The sequence below is a fragment of the Vombatus ursinus genome, unplaced genomic scaffold, assembly GCF_900497805.2.
Source record: "Vombatus ursinus unplaced genomic scaffold, bare-nosed wombat genome assembly UNPS02015398.1, whole genome shotgun sequence".
Classification (NCBI taxonomy): Eukaryota; Metazoa; Chordata; class Mammalia; order Diprotodontia; family Vombatidae; genus Vombatus; species Vombatus ursinus.
Window position 1 is genome coordinate 2608280 of NW_020955176.1, and position 15909 is coordinate 2624188.

Here is a 15909-nt window from a genome sequence, read left to right on the forward strand (position 1 = left end):
CTTGTCAGGCAGCTAGGTGGTACAGTGGATAGAGAGCTGGGCCTGGAGTCAGGGAGACTCATCTTTCTAAGTTCAAATCTGACCTCAGACTCTTACTAGCTGTGTGACCTTGGGCAAGTCACTTAACCCTGTTTGCCTCAGTTTCTTCATCTGTAAAATGAGTTGGAGAAGGAAATGGCAAACCACTCCAGTATCTTTGCCAAAAAAAACCTCAGATGGGGTCACAAAGAGTTGGACATGACTAAAATGACTGAACAAAAAGAAAACCTCTTATCAGGTATATCATTTAAGGGACTCTCATTCAGGTACAGGCTGGACCAGATCATTCCTCTGATGCTCTGGTCTGTAACGTGATAGGATTGGACTAGATAATCTTTAAGATTCTTTCTAGCTCTAAATCCAACCTATATTTTGTACTTCAAAAAATCAGGTGTGGAAGTATGAGTTGGAGATGTGGCTAGAGAGCAATTCCTATGAATAAGGCCTCAAGGTCGTAATTAAGAGCTCGCCAGAAGTCAAAAGTGTAATGTAAATGAGAAACAAAGAAAAAAATAAAAAACCAACAGCTAATTCAAACTTCAACAGCCATAAAATAAGTATAAAAAGGATGGTCCCTCTGTACTCTGTGCTGGTCAGATAGCATCTAGAGTAGTAGGTTCAGTTCTGAACATCACATTTCAAGAGTGACATAAACAAGCTGGAATGCATCTGTAGGAGGGAGACCAGTTTGGTGAAACCACGAAACCACGTCACATGAGGGATAGTTGAAGGGACCCAGGATACTCATTCTGAAGAAGAAATGATTATAGGAGCATAGGGACCTTGGGGGGGGGGCGGGTCATTCAGTCCAACCTTCACATTTTACAGATAAGGCAACTGAAGTCCAAAAGTTAAGTGATTTGCCCAGTGCCAAACACATAGCAAATGTCTGAGGAAGGATTCAAACCTGGGTCATCAGCCAGTGTGCTTTTTCCATCATCTCACAGTAACAACACTAGTCATCAAATATTTGGAGGGCTATCATTCAGAACAGTGGTTCTCAAACTGTCTCAGGTCCCCACACACTCTTAAAAATTATCACAGGCCTCCCCCCAAAGAGTTTTTATTTATGTGGCTTAAATCTACCAATATTTACAATATCAGAAATTAAAGCATTTTAGTATTATTATGAAAATATTTTTGACCTCACTGACCCCTGGAAAGGATCTCAGGAACCCCAGAAGCCATATTTTGAGAACTGCTGATTTAGAAGACTTAGATTTATTCTGCTTGATTTTGAAGGGGAAAGCTGAAGAGCAATTAGTGGGAATTATAGAAAGTCAGATTTTAATAATAATTGTTAGCATTTCTATAACACTTTACAAATATTATTTCATCACATTCTTACAACAACGCTGGGAGGAAGATGACTCAGTGTAAGGGAAAACTTAGCAATTAGTGCCATCTGAAAATGTCGTTCATCATTTTCAAAGAGGCCCAATGACATCACGGAGTGATGTCCTAATTTTCAAGTGAATAAAGTGAGGCAGAGCTACACAAAGTCATTAGCCTCACTCTCTCTTCTACAGTCATCAAAGTCCAGTTGCAGGACAAAAGTCAAGATGACCGGGAATGGCCCGGGATGCAGTGGATGACCTTGTTTTCTTCAATGTCTCCCAAGCTCTAAGTGCTCCATAGTGCCTGTTTCAGCTGCCTCTATGGCTATTGGAACAAATTGTTCTCATCTACCCACTCCGCCAGAGGAAATCTTCACACGCTTGAGGCAGACACCCCCCCAACTCACCTACAGCTTCGAGGGCTGGCTTGTGTGCCAGGAAGGTTTTACCAGGGCGTGGCCGCTGGGCATGCTACAGCTTCTTGGAACCACAAGTGAGAATTGGGTGACAGGTGGGCACCAAAGGTGAATGAGCAGCTCTGAAAAGGCTGTATGAAAACAGAATACACCTGCAAGAGGTTAGTGACAGAAAGTAAAGTCTCACGTATAGCAATATACAGAACAACATTCTTTGTGGTAGCAAAAAGCTAGAAACAAAGTGAGTGTCTATCAATTGGGGAACGACTGAACAAATTGTGATGTATAAATGTGAAGCAACACTATCTATCATACCACAACAAATGATCATAATCAGGAATTCAGAGAAACATGGGAAGACATGTGAAATGATGCAGAGGAAAGACAGTAAAACCAAAAGAATGACATATACAGTTAAAATGATATCAAACTCAGACTAATTGCAATGACTAATCTTGGTACCAAAGAAAAGTGAGAGGGGTTGGATTCAAATCCTGCCTCTGATGCTCACAATCTGTGTGGCATTGGTCCTCACTGGGCCTCAGTTTCCTCATCTGTAAAATGAAAGGGTAGCACTAGATGGCCTTCAAAATTCGTTCTGGGTCTAGCTTTACAATCCTTTGATCCAGGGAGGTGGAATGATGAATATACTATCAGTCAAGATTACTTTGTGGTTCCAATATTGATTAATTTTTCTTCTGTTAAGAGGGAAGGTTTAAAGGAGTGGGAACAAATTGAAAAATTATTCTGATTTTTTTTCTGATATTTCTAAAAGGGCACTAAGTTATTAATTGGGAGAAAAAAAAGCCAAAAAAATGGAGGTCATCTTCTATGTGGCTTGCAAGTTTCTTGTCACTAGAAGTGTTTTCACTTCTAGCCTCGAGGCCACATGTGGCCCTCTAGGTCCTCGAGCGTGGCCCTTTGACTAAATCCAAACTTCACAGAACAAATCCCATTAATAAAACTTGTATCAGTCAAAAGGCTACACCCAAGGACTTAAAAGGCTACACGTGGCCTTGGGGCTGCAGGTTCCCCGCTCCTAGAGAAGTTAGATGGCTATTTTCAAGGACGTTATAGAAGGAAGGGATTCAGCTACTGGGCAGGAGCTGGACTAACTAATCTCAGGTCTAGGGCCTATGATTTTTGTGAAAAAGGAAAGATAAGTATTTGCTCAAAAAAAAATCATACAAGGGAATAAAATCTGTAGGGACTGTCTTTCTTTTTCTTTTTTGTATTCCTAGTGCTTAGCACAGTGCCTGACACACAGTAGGATCTTAATAAATGTTTATTGAATTTAATTGAATTGAGCTAGACCTTGAGGAACGCATAGGATCTAGATCAGAGGTGGAGAACCTGTGGCCTCGAGAGTCACATAAGGGCTGCACTTGAGGACCTAGAGGACCACACGTGGCCTCAAGGCTACCAGTTCCCCACCTCCGATCTAGATAAACTGAGAGGAAGAGGAAGTACAGTTCAGGCAGGAGGAGAATGGTATATGAACTATGGCAAAGAGGTGAATACAATGTTATGGCACACTTAGACCCCACCAAAATGTACATTCCAGGAGGTAAGGTAGGCTAGATAGGGGATGGGCAGATTCTGGAGGGCCTTAAAAGTCAGGCAAAGGAGTATGAATTGGGTCCTCACGACTTTAAGTGGGGGGGGAGGAGAAAAGAGAATACTCTTGCATAAGAAAGATTTGTGTCTGTGGTCAGAATCCCAATGCAATGAACACCCATAGCCTCCCATTCGGCCCAGGACTATGTTCAGGATTTTGCATTTACACAGTTTGTTCTCCCTGAATAAGCAGATATCACCCTGTCCCAGTACAAGCCTTGGGGGAAGTTCCTGGTAGAGATTTAAGACATGAGCGCTAAAAAAAAATTTCTTTTTAAACGATCAAAGGAAAAATAAATTTTGACTTCTATGAAAGACAATAATGTCTGTCTTTGGAGATAACTATCCTGCCTTCTCCCTTCCCAATGGTTCAATATCTTAAAAACTTTTTCCTATGATTTAAACACCACAATCAACATTGAAGAGGTTGGTTGAAAAGGGAGAGAACATAGTATTGTAGAAAGAACACTTGATTTGGAGGAAAGGCCCTGAATCCTAACCTTGCTATCCGTGACCTCAGGCGTGTAATTTAATCTCTTAGCCTTCGTTCCTCATCTGAAAAATAACCTCTAAGGTTCCTTCTGGCTCCAAATCTTTGATCCTGTGAAACTCATAACCAAAACACCACCAGTAATACTGAAGGTCTTAAAAAAAAGAGAGGCACCATGGCATAATGGATAACGAATCAGAAAGACTCAGGTTCAAGTCCTTTTTTTGGACATATACTGGCTTTGTAATCCTTAGGGTGTATGGGGTATGCTGGGAGGACTAGCACCTCTAATATGAGGGCTGCTCGTCCATTTTGGGCGTCCATCTGATTCACCCAACGCTCACCTATGGCTCAAAAAAACTAGCATGTGCAGTGGTCACTGCCTGTTAAAACTGTCTCTGCAGATGGGCTAACTGAGGCTAACTGACAGGTCTCAAACCTGTCAGTGAGTCAGGGGGATGTCTCACCCAACCATGTGAAGACTTTCCTCAGCAGAATGAGCAGATAAGAAGAATTTGTTCCAGCGGCCATGAAGGAGGCTGCAACAGACACTATGGAGCACTTAGAGCTTAGAACTGGGTCAGAAACTGAAGACACCAAGGTCATCCACTGCATCCCAGGCCATCGCCAGTCATCTTGACTTTTGTCCTGCCATTGGACTTTGATGACTGTGGATGAGAGAGAGAGGCTGATGACTTTGTGCAGCTCTGCCTCACTTAAATCCAATTCACATGCAAGTTAAGACATTCACTCAGGATGTTGTCAGTCCCTTTCAACGGCAAAGGATGAACAAGAATCTACCAAAGGGGGCAGCTAGGTAGTGCAGTGGATACAGCACCAGCCCAAAAGGCAGGAGAATCTGAGTTCAAATTTGACTTCAAACCAAACACTTGACACTTACTAGCTGTGTGACACTGGGCAAGTCACTTAACCTCGACTGCCTAAAAAAAAAAAAAAAAAAGGAATCTACTAAGGGCCCCAAGGTAACCCTCAAAGACTAAAAACTTGAAGAAAATTGCTAATCTGTACTGGTAACAGGAGTTTTCTTACCAGCAGTTCCCTAAATTAACCAATGAAATGGGAGGGGGGGCAAGGCAGTATAGTACAGTAGGGAAAATGTTGGATTTAGAACCAGTAGATGTTATTTCAAGTCCCAGTCCTGCCATTTTTTAGTTGGGACAGCTGAGTGATAGCATGGTTAGAACAATGGATTTGCAGGCAGAAACACCTGAGTTCAAATCTTACCTCAGATATTTAATCTGTGACTGACCCTGGACAAGTCAATTGACCTATCTCAACCTTGGTTTCCTCATCCATAAAATAGAAGTAATAATATCACCATAAGGCTCAAATGAAGTAACATATTTAAAGTACTTTGCAGACCTTAAAGCACACTATTTAAGTGCTAGCTATTATTGCTATTAGGTAGCTAGGTGACCCAGTGGATAAAGCACTGGGCTTGAAATCAGGAAGACTCTCTTACTGAGTTCAAATCCAGCCTCAGACACTTACTAGCTATGTGACCCTGGGCAAGTCCCTTAACCCTGTTTGCCTCAGTTTCCTCATCTGTAAAATGAGCTAGAGGAGGAAATGGTAAATTGCTCCAGTATCTTTGCCAAGAAAACCCCAAATAGGGTCAGGAAGAGTTGAACATGATTGAAAAAGACTGAACAATAGCAATTATTGTTATGAGTCGTGTGACCTTGAATAAGTCCTTTCAATTCTCTGGGCTTCATTACTCTTCTCTGTAGAAGACAGGGAGTGGAGCAGGGGGAGGGAGGTAGACTAGATGACCACTAGGGTGCCTTCCAGTGTTGCCCAGCTCAGAGGCTTGCAGAAAGTATACAAGACAAGAAAATTTCAGGTGCTGTTCCCACATAGGTAGGAATCACCAAAAATCCCCAATCCACTGTGTGCTGTACACCTTAAACTGGAGTTCTGAAGAAGGAAGAACATTTTTTTTCTCACGAATGATCCCACAAGGACAAAAAGTTTTGGCCTGTACAGGCAAAAGGCATCTAAAAATAATGCCCCATGTTTACAAAACAGAGGGGAAAGAAAGGAAGCGTACAACTCAAAAAGGGAAGAGGCCAATTTCCTCCATCTTCTCCACTAATCCCAAGGCCAAGCAAAGGAAAAGCCTAGTAAGTCTGTGAGGCCCTGACACAAGGCCTCTAAATGTATAGCACCCAATCATCTTCTGATGATCAGTTAGGAGCCAAGGGCAAGTGCTGCCCAGGGCAGGGCTAAGTCAATGATTTAACCTTCTCCCTCCCTCCCTTATCTTCATTCCTCCTTATGTGAAATTCCTATGATAGACAAGAGAAAGTTCTACCTGGGGTCAAGGAGCTGGATCAAATGATTTCTGGAGGTCTGTGGAGGAGGCCGAACTGGCTAAAATTGGAATGGCCCAAGATAGGCTATTTTTCAATTGGACACAGGGACAGGAGTTGGTATTGTATGTACTTCATGCCCTGAGGCTGCCCACAGACTGATAGGACAGTCTTACATGAACTTAAACATTTTGAAGGTAGGGACAGGGCAGCTAGGTGGCTCAGTGGATAGAGTGGTAGGCCTAGAGTCAGGAAGACTCATCGTCCTGAGTTTAAAACTAGCCTCAGACTCTTAATAGCTGTGTGACTCTGGGCAAGTCACTTTACCCTGTTTACCTCAGTTTTCTCATCTGAACTAGAAAAGGAAACAGCAAACCACTCCAGTATTTTTGCCAAGAAAACCCCAAATGGTTTTTCAACAAAGGGACATCTCACTAACACAGTTGAAATCACAGATTCAGACAAAAATCACTGCTCCAAAAGGAGGAGGGGGAGAGGGAGGGTAACAGTACAGTAAGAAGAGTGGGAGATTTGGAGTCAAATGATATTGCTTCCAGTCACAAATCCATCACTTAAAATTGTGAGCCCACACAGTGACAGTAAGCACTTTTAAAATACTTGTTGATTGATTGATTGATTGATAGAATATGTAGCTGAAAACAAATTCTGAGGGACCTCAGAATTCAACAAACCCCCTACATGGGTCATTCAGGGTCTGCTGGAAGGGCTCCAGAGATAATGAACTCACACCCTCCAGAAGAAATTCATTCCATTTTTACCAGCTGTCATTGTTAGTAAGACTTTCCCTTTATCCAGTCAAAACTTGTCTCTGCAATGTCTAAGTACTACTCATAGTTGTACCTTCTAATACCCATTCAACTACTTGGAGACCACTACATTTTCCCCCATTCTGTTTTCTCTTTCCAGATAAAACATCCTCACTTCCTGCAGCTGGTCCTCATGGTCTTCCATCACCTCTCATCTGGGTGCTCTCCTGGTTACCAATATCCTTCTTAAAATGTGGTCGCCTAGAACTGAACAGAGTACTCCATATGTGGTCTGACCAAGCCAGGGTATGGCCAGACTAGCACTTCTCTAGATGCTATGCCTCTAGTCCATTTGCCTCTGACTTGCTACTTTTGTAAAAGAAGGGAAAGGGACCTGTAAACTAAAGCATTTCCCTTGAGTTTCCTCACCCATCTCCAGTCAGCTTTCTCTTTTATGATCAAAATGGCACTCTGAAACTGAGATAAATAAGTTGCATCCATTTTAGAGATGGGAAAATGAAACCAAGGCCTAGCTCCATCATTTGTCACCAGGTAGTCCAATTTGGCATTGTAATTATATTTTGTGTGGGAGCGACTGCATTTAAGGATAGGATGAAAATTCAGACTCATCTCAATAGACTAGAACAAGGTGCTGAATATAATAACACAAAATATGATGGGTACAAATGCAAGATTCTTTACTCATGCACACAGTAAAGCTGCACACGTACAAAAAGATGGAGGCATGGCCAGACAGTAACCCAAGTGAAAAACAACAACAGTAATAACATCTAACATTTATATAGGACCTACTAAGTGCCAAGCAATGTGTTAAGTGCTTTACAATTATTTTCTCATTTGATCCTCACAACACCTGTGGGAGGTAGGTGCTATTATTATCCCTATTTTTTACAGACGAGGAAACTGAAGCAAACAGAGCTGACCCTGCCCATCCCCATCCCCTGCTGCATTGCTTCTCCTCTCCCCTACATTTTATGGGTTATTTCATGGTTTCTGTGTTAGGGAAAGTGCACATTATCAGAATTAATGTTTTGTTAAAAAGAATTGCATGCAGAAAAGTGTATTTTTAGCAATCCCTAGCAAAAGATTACAGTTTTTGGTGGCTATGAACCTAATCTCCTATTTCCCAGAGGTTCAATGTATCAACATTCAAGTTTTTTACTTTCACACTGTTTTCTAAGGAAGTTACTCCTGCGAAAGTAGAGGATTGACAGCATTAGCTATTTTTAGCTATTCAATAAATGTTCACCTTGAGAACAAAATTAAATTAAATTCCCCAGGTACCCTCCTAATGAAAAGAGCTGTGCACACCTACCCGTGAAACTTGAAACATTCCTTTCTGGAGAAGAGAAAACTCTGGTGGTTATCATGTGGAAGAGGGATTCCTCTTCTTCTTCCTGGCTCCAGAGAACAGAACTAGGGGCAATAGGTAAAAGTTATAAAGGGAAAAATTTCAGCTCAATATAAGGAAAAACATCCTGAAATTAGTGCTGTGCAAAAATAGAATGTGTTACCTTTGGAAGGAATAAGGTTCTTTTTCCAGGAAGTAAGACTATTGGAGATAGGAGAGTAGATTGCTAAGCAGGTATGGGCTGGATTTGATGCCTTCTGAGGTCCTACCCAACTCTGAGATTTCAGAATTCTTTGAATCTGTTTACCTAGCTTATCATGCTCTCCTAGATTGTATGTTGCTGGAGGGAAGGGAAAATGTCCTGTTTATCTGTATTTATTGTAGTAAGTATGTTTTACTTAAATATTATATTTATATATTATTTATCTATATTTATCATAGATGGTTAGGTGACCCAGTGGATAGAATACCGGGCTAGGAGTCAGGAAGACCTGAGTTCAAATCTAGCCTCAGTCACTTACTAGCTGTGTGACCCTAAGTAAGCCACCTAACTGCTATTTGCCTCAGTTTCCTCAACTGTAAAATGGGGATAATAATGATACCTACCTCACACGGTTGCTGTTGTAAAGATCAAATGAAATAATGTTTGTAAGACACTTCACACATTGCCTAAAACATAGTAGGAACTTAATAAATATTCATTTCCTTTATGTATGAATAGGTCCAAACTCTGAACTACGTCCTCTACAAGGCTTTGGGGCCAAGAGCTACACTCATTGGGAGAGAAGCCAGAGCCATCACCTCCCAGAGGATTGTACATGGGGCACACAGCAGAGGGACATCTCTCTGAACATGGGAGGTTCTGTATAAAAGAGAATCAGGAAGAGATTACGGCCTCTATGTCCAATACCTTCTAGGACTGGTACAGGTGACAGAAGCAGCAGTAGTTACATGGAAACAAGATATAGGGTGTGTCCTCCTCCAAAAGGCTTTCCCCCAAGTTTTTTACCTTTCTTTGTGTCCCCAGTGCTTAGCACAGTGCCTGGCACATAGTAGGTACTTAAAAACACATACACATAACACATACTGGCTGTGTGACCCTGAGCAAGGCAGTTATCTTCTCACTACCCCCCCCCAAGAAATCCTCTACTATTATAAATTGCACATAGGTTGCAAATGTGCATTGGCTAAGGGAGTTTCCTTACCCAGGAGTGCCCTACAATGATAAAATCCCAGATCTGGACCAAAAAACCAAACATCATGGTTTGACTGACTAACTGAGCTATGTGTGGACCAGGAATCTGTGAATTTGCTGGGGGTTTTAATAGTGTGATAACTGTATTTCAATATAATTGGTTTCTTTATGTAACCCTATCTATTTTATTTTCTACATTTAGAAGAATTATTCTGAGAAACAGTCCATAGGCTTCACTAGGCTGCCCAAGGGATCCATGACACAAACAAGGCTAACAACCTCTTGGACTAGACCATGCAAATGTAGTGCATCTGTGGTAGAATCAGCCAATCAATGTTTGCTGAGATTTCTAGCATACACCAAATGCTAAAGCAACTTCTCCTCCTGAGCAACTATCCCCTCACTGTTTTGGGGAGACAAAAGGGCTGTTTGGGAGCCAGTGCAACGGCCTGTGAGCTACCTGGCTCCCTCTCCTGCACTATGAAAGAAGAAACAAGAAGAGCAGGGAGCATCCTCTTCATTGGTAAGGGGGGAAGTGTTCTGTTGTGGAAATTTGTGAGAGAATTCATCCTTGTGAGTGACGGGAGTGGGGAGGGGGGTAATGCTCTTTGTTATCTATTTTGGTACCTTATATAATTAAACATCTGCTTTGAACTATCAGTCCTCTAGTTGGGCTGATGAAAGGAACCTCAGCAAGGGCTAGTGACCTATAGTTTTGAATGGATGCAGGAAACATGGTGTCACTTTCAGAGATCCTGCAACTGAGGGAGGCCCAGATTACATTTGTATCTCTCCTGGTACCTGCTGTGTGTGGAAACAAAGAGTCTGGGTTCAAATCTGGGTCCTCCACTTACTATCTGTGTGACCATGTGTGGGTCTCAGTCTCCTCATCTGAAAAATGGAGGAATCGGACTAGATAATCTCAAAGTTTACTTCCAGCTCTAAATCTACGGCCAACAGATAGAATGGCAACCACATCACGTCACCATTTGGCAGTTCTGTTCGGCTTCTCATCTGATTAGAAGAAAGACGTGGCTTCGTTCTGGAAATATGAAAGATAAGACACTGAAGGGTCTGGGGCCACATTCAAAGAATTTGAGAAGTAAGTTAAAAAGTTTTCAGAGCATTTGCTCATAAAATTATCTACTCCCAAGACTAATTTAATTCTCTTGTTCCATTTAAAAACATTAGATGTTTAGGGAAAAGTAAATAGAACCATAGAGGCAAGACTGCAGAGGACCTTTAGTAGTAATAAATAATAGCCAATATTTAAGGGGCAGAGAGTGAGAGGCCTAGACTACATTTGGGGTGAACACAAACTTAGGAATAGCTACTTATAATCCATGTGACCAGTCTTCTTGATTCTCTGAGCCTGTTTCTTTATCTTCAAAATGAAAGTGTTTTCCAAGGTTCCTTCCAGTTGTAAATTCTAGAAGTCATAACTCATAATCTTGACTCTACTATGTCTGAACCCCCATTTCCCTTCTACCCATACAGAGAAGTCCCATAGCTTACTCCAGGGAGTTAAAACAAAATTTCCCTACTGAGGTCCTCAAAGCCATAAGGGGAGCATAAGACCTAAGAACCTTCCCTCCAACCTGGACAGCCATTATTCCCCTCCCACACACACACACATACACATACACATATATACATACAGGTATAACACAAAATACATACACATAGATATACATACATATACACACAGAAGCCTCTCCACCAGCTTAACTTATTTAGGATATCATAAGCAAAGAATAGAGAATCGAATTTATGACCAAACAGGAGAGAGACAACATTATGAAATGCAAAATGGATAATTTTGATTATATCAAATTGAAAAGTTTTTGCACAAAGTCAATGCAACCAAGATTAGGAGGGAAGCAGAAAACTGGGAAAGAGTTTTTATAACCAGTATCTCTGATAAGGGCCTCATTTCTAAAATATATAGAGAACTAAGTCAAATTTGTAAGAATGCAAGTCATTCCTCAATTGATAAATGGTCAAAGGATATGAACAGGCAGTTTTCAGATGAAGAAATAAAAGCCATCTATAGTGATATGAAAAAATGCTCTAAATCACTATTGATAAGAGAAATACAAATTAAAACAACTCTGAGGTACTACATCACACCTATCAGATTGGCCACCATGACAAAACAGGAAAATGATAAATGTTGGAAAAGATGTGGGAAAATTGGAACTTGGTGGAGTTGTGAAATGAAACCATTTTGGAGAGAAATTTGGGGCTATGCCCAAAGGGCTATTAAAAATGTGCATACCCTTTGACCCAGCAATATCACTTCTAGATCTATATCCTAAAGAGATCATAAAACTATGAAAAGGACCCACATGTACAAGAATATTTATAGCAGCTCTTTCTGTGGTGGCAAAGAATTGGAAATTGAGGGGATGCCCATCAACTGGGGAATGGCTGAACAAGTTGTGGTATATGAATGTAATGGAATTCTATTGTGCTGTAAGAAAGGATGAGCAGGTGGACTTCAGAAAAACCTGGAAAGACTTGTATGGTCTGATGCTGAGTGAAGTGAACAGATCCAAGAGAACATTGTACACAGTAACAGCCACGCTGTGCGATGAATAACTTTGATAGACTTAGCCCTTCTCAGCAATGCAAGGATATAAGACATCTCCAAAAGTCTCATGATGGAAAATGCTATGCACATCCAGAGAAAGAACTATGGAATTAGAATTCAACTCAAAATATACTATTTGCTCTTTTTTTTCTTCTGTTGTGTTTTGTTTCCTTTTTCTTGTGGTTCCTTCTATTGGTTCTAATTCTTCCTTACAACATGACTAATGTGAAAATAAAGAAAAGAAAAGAATAGAGAAGCAGCATGTCCCAGTAGATGGTTAGCTGGTCTTAAAGTCAGGATGCCTTTGGATTCAAGTCCCAGCTCTGATATATACTGGCTGTGAGACACTATTTATCCTCAGTGCCCCAGGCAATCTTCTAAGATTAAAAATGGAAGACTGATTTCCAACTTGCATTGACTAAAGGAATTTCCTTATCTAGGAGCTCTATTCACTGAAGAAATCACAGGTCTAGACCAAAAAAACCAAACACCATTATTTTTTTCATTAAGGAAGGTTCATTTGTTGTTCATATTTTCATTTGTTGATGATCAGTAAATTTTCACATGCATATCTTTCCTTTCCAGAGTAAATATATATAGTATATAGATATGTATATATGTGTATACATACATACATATAGAATATATATGTATGTGTATATATATACATACACATATATATGTAGAGAGATATACTTACGTTTACATAGTCATATAAAGATAAAACTTTGTTTTTCCATAGCATTTTATATACATTATCTCATTTGATTCTCTCAAACAACTATAAGAAGTAGAGTATTTTTATCCTCAGATCAGAAAAACTCAGGCTCAATTTCAACTCAGTTTAACTATTTAGTGTCTAATGTGGCTAAGTGACTTATCTAAGATTACCTTGTTAATAAGCAACAGAATCTGGCCCAGGGCCTGGCATATAGTAGGTGCTTAGTAAATGCCTACTGATGAATGAATTGAACCCACACTCCAAACCCAGATCTTCCACTTTTTCTTCCCTGTGTGACAGTATTTCCTACCTCTCTATTTTCCTAGTTATTCTCCTCCCTTCATTGCATAACCACCCACCAGGTTCTCAGAAAAGGTGAATACAAGTTCTGAACATTCTTTGCAAGGCTCCCTGCAAGATAAAGGCAAAAACCTCCAGACTTTTCTTCTTTCTCCTCCAGCCTTCCTGTCATCAGTCCTATTCATTATCATGCCTTCCCAATCACTCAACCAGGAAAGAGGAAAAGCTTCCAGGACTCCCTGCCTATAATAGTGCTTCTAAGCCCTTTCAGTCAAACTGAATGACAGAAAGCAATAGCACTTGAGAGATTAAATTAATGGTGAGTGCCTATTACCCATGTGAGCTAAGGATGTCAACAGGGAATGACAGGTTCTGGTCTAGTTTCCAAGAGCCACGTCATAATGAAGAATGTTCTCAAGAGACATGAGACAAGACCAGACCTGTATTTTCATTGATTTAAGGAATTCCTGGTAAGAAACGTCCTCTAACCCTGCAGGGAAGCAGATCTCTGCAGCTTATAACTTGGAATAGCTACCGGGGACCCTGAGAGGCAAAGTGACTTGCCCATCAGACTTGTCCGTCAGGACCTGACTCAGGTCTTCCTCAATCCAAGACCAGCTCTCTAGCCATGACTGCACAGTTTCTCATGCGTGTATGCTCAAGATAAATTGGGGTGGGGTTGTTGTTGTTGAGTTGTTTTTGGTTTTTTATTTTATTTTATTTTAGTTATTTGTTTGTTTGTTTATTTATTTTTTTATTTTGCTTCCTAGTCACACCTAGGAGATACTTCCTTCTCTGGCCAAGAATCTCTGTCACCGCCCTTATGTATTGCCAAACTGGAGTTTTCTGAGTAATGAAATTATAACCAAAGCCTGTTCTTGGTATTTCCTGCCCCACTGACTATCTTGGCCCAGGATATGTTCATTACTGAATTCTCCAGCTGAACAGTAAGGAAGCAATAATTTTTCTATGGAATTGCTGGATTCTCCAAAGAAGATGAAGAACAATAGCAAAGACTTATTTGCTCACTTTCTTTAAAGTTTACCAAGTGCTTTCAGCACAACAATCCTGTGAGATCTGTATTCAGTATTATGATCCCCATTTTACAGGTTAGGAAACTAAGACTCAGAAAGGGACAATGCCTTGCCCAGGGTTACCCAGACAGACAGAGCTGGGCCTCAGGACCTAAGTGTCCTGCCTCTAGGGCCAGCATACCCTCCTCCTGTTTTGTTTGATCAAATTCTAATGAATCAGACAATAAGTAAAGATTTGTTAGGCATGTACTAAGTGTAAGACAGAAAAGATTCACTGTGACCTTGCCTATCCCAACCTAGCCTCTCTCAGTGTAAGAACAAAGACCTGATGTCTATACATATAGGAGAGTGGCAAAACCATCAGACACAGCCCCAGAGTTACCTTGTTCCCCAGTGGTCGCATCCACTACCTCCACTCAGGGACTTAAAGGAGAGGTTTTTTGGTTGTTTTTTTTTAATAGTAGTTTATTTTTTCCAATTACATGTAAAGACAATTTTTAACATTCATTTTTTATAAAATTCTGTGCTCCAAATTTTCTTCCTCTCTTCCCAACTCACTTATGATCTTCCTCCAACAATTGTCTCCTATTTCGTAAGTGATTTCAATCTCTTCCCATCCATTGGCATCTTCCCATCTTGTCTACAAACTTAATTCTTCCCAATCCTTTAAAAAAGAGAGAGAGAGAGAGAGGAAACACCTTCTATTGCTATTTCTACCTCATCCAGATACTGTTAAATCTCTTTCCTAACATTCATTGCATAAGTCTACACTGGTATCTCTACTTCCTTACCATTCTTTCTTCTTAAATACTTGAAATCTGGCTTTTACCTCCATCACTCTAATGAAACTGCCCTCTCAGCAGTCATCAGTGACCTTCTAACCACAAATTTTAGGAGCCTTTCTTCAGTCCCCATTCTCTTTGACTTTGGTAACCAACTGGTACACTGGATAGAGTATTGCGCCTAGAGTTAAGAATACCTGAGTTTACAATCCAGCCTCAGATACCTGCTAGCTAGCTGTACGACCTTACACAGATCACTTACCCTCTACTTGCCTCAGCTTCCTCCACTATAAAATAGAGATAATAATAGCATCTACCACCCAGGGTTGTTATGAGGATCAAATGGATTACAGTATATGTAAAGTGCTTACTTAGCACGGTGCCTGGCACAAAGTAAGCACTTAATAAATGCTTGTTTCTTTCCCTTTTTCTTTCCCTAAAGCACTACATAAATGAGGACTATTTCTAGTAGTATTATAGCATTTCATATGATTGACTAAACACTACTTCTGGATACTTTCTCTTCCAAAGACATTTTTTTGTCTCTAGACTCTCCATTCACACTCATGGTTTCAAAGACCACCTCTATGCAGATGATTCCCAGAACCATATATCTAGGCCTAATCTCTCTTCCAAGCAAGCTCCAGACAAACATCTCCAACTGCCTATGATCCATCTCTATTTGGATGATTCATCAGCAACTCAGACTTAACTTATCCAGAGCCAAGCTTATTGTCTTTCCACTTGAACCTACTTCTTACTCTGACTTCATTCTATCTGTCAGCATTCAAAAGGATAAGCATTCAATGACTTTCCCATGTTAGAAACTTTAATATTATCTTTGACTCTTCCTCTTTCACCTTCTATAGACTATCAGCTTATCAGACCCTATTAACTCTACCTCTACAATATC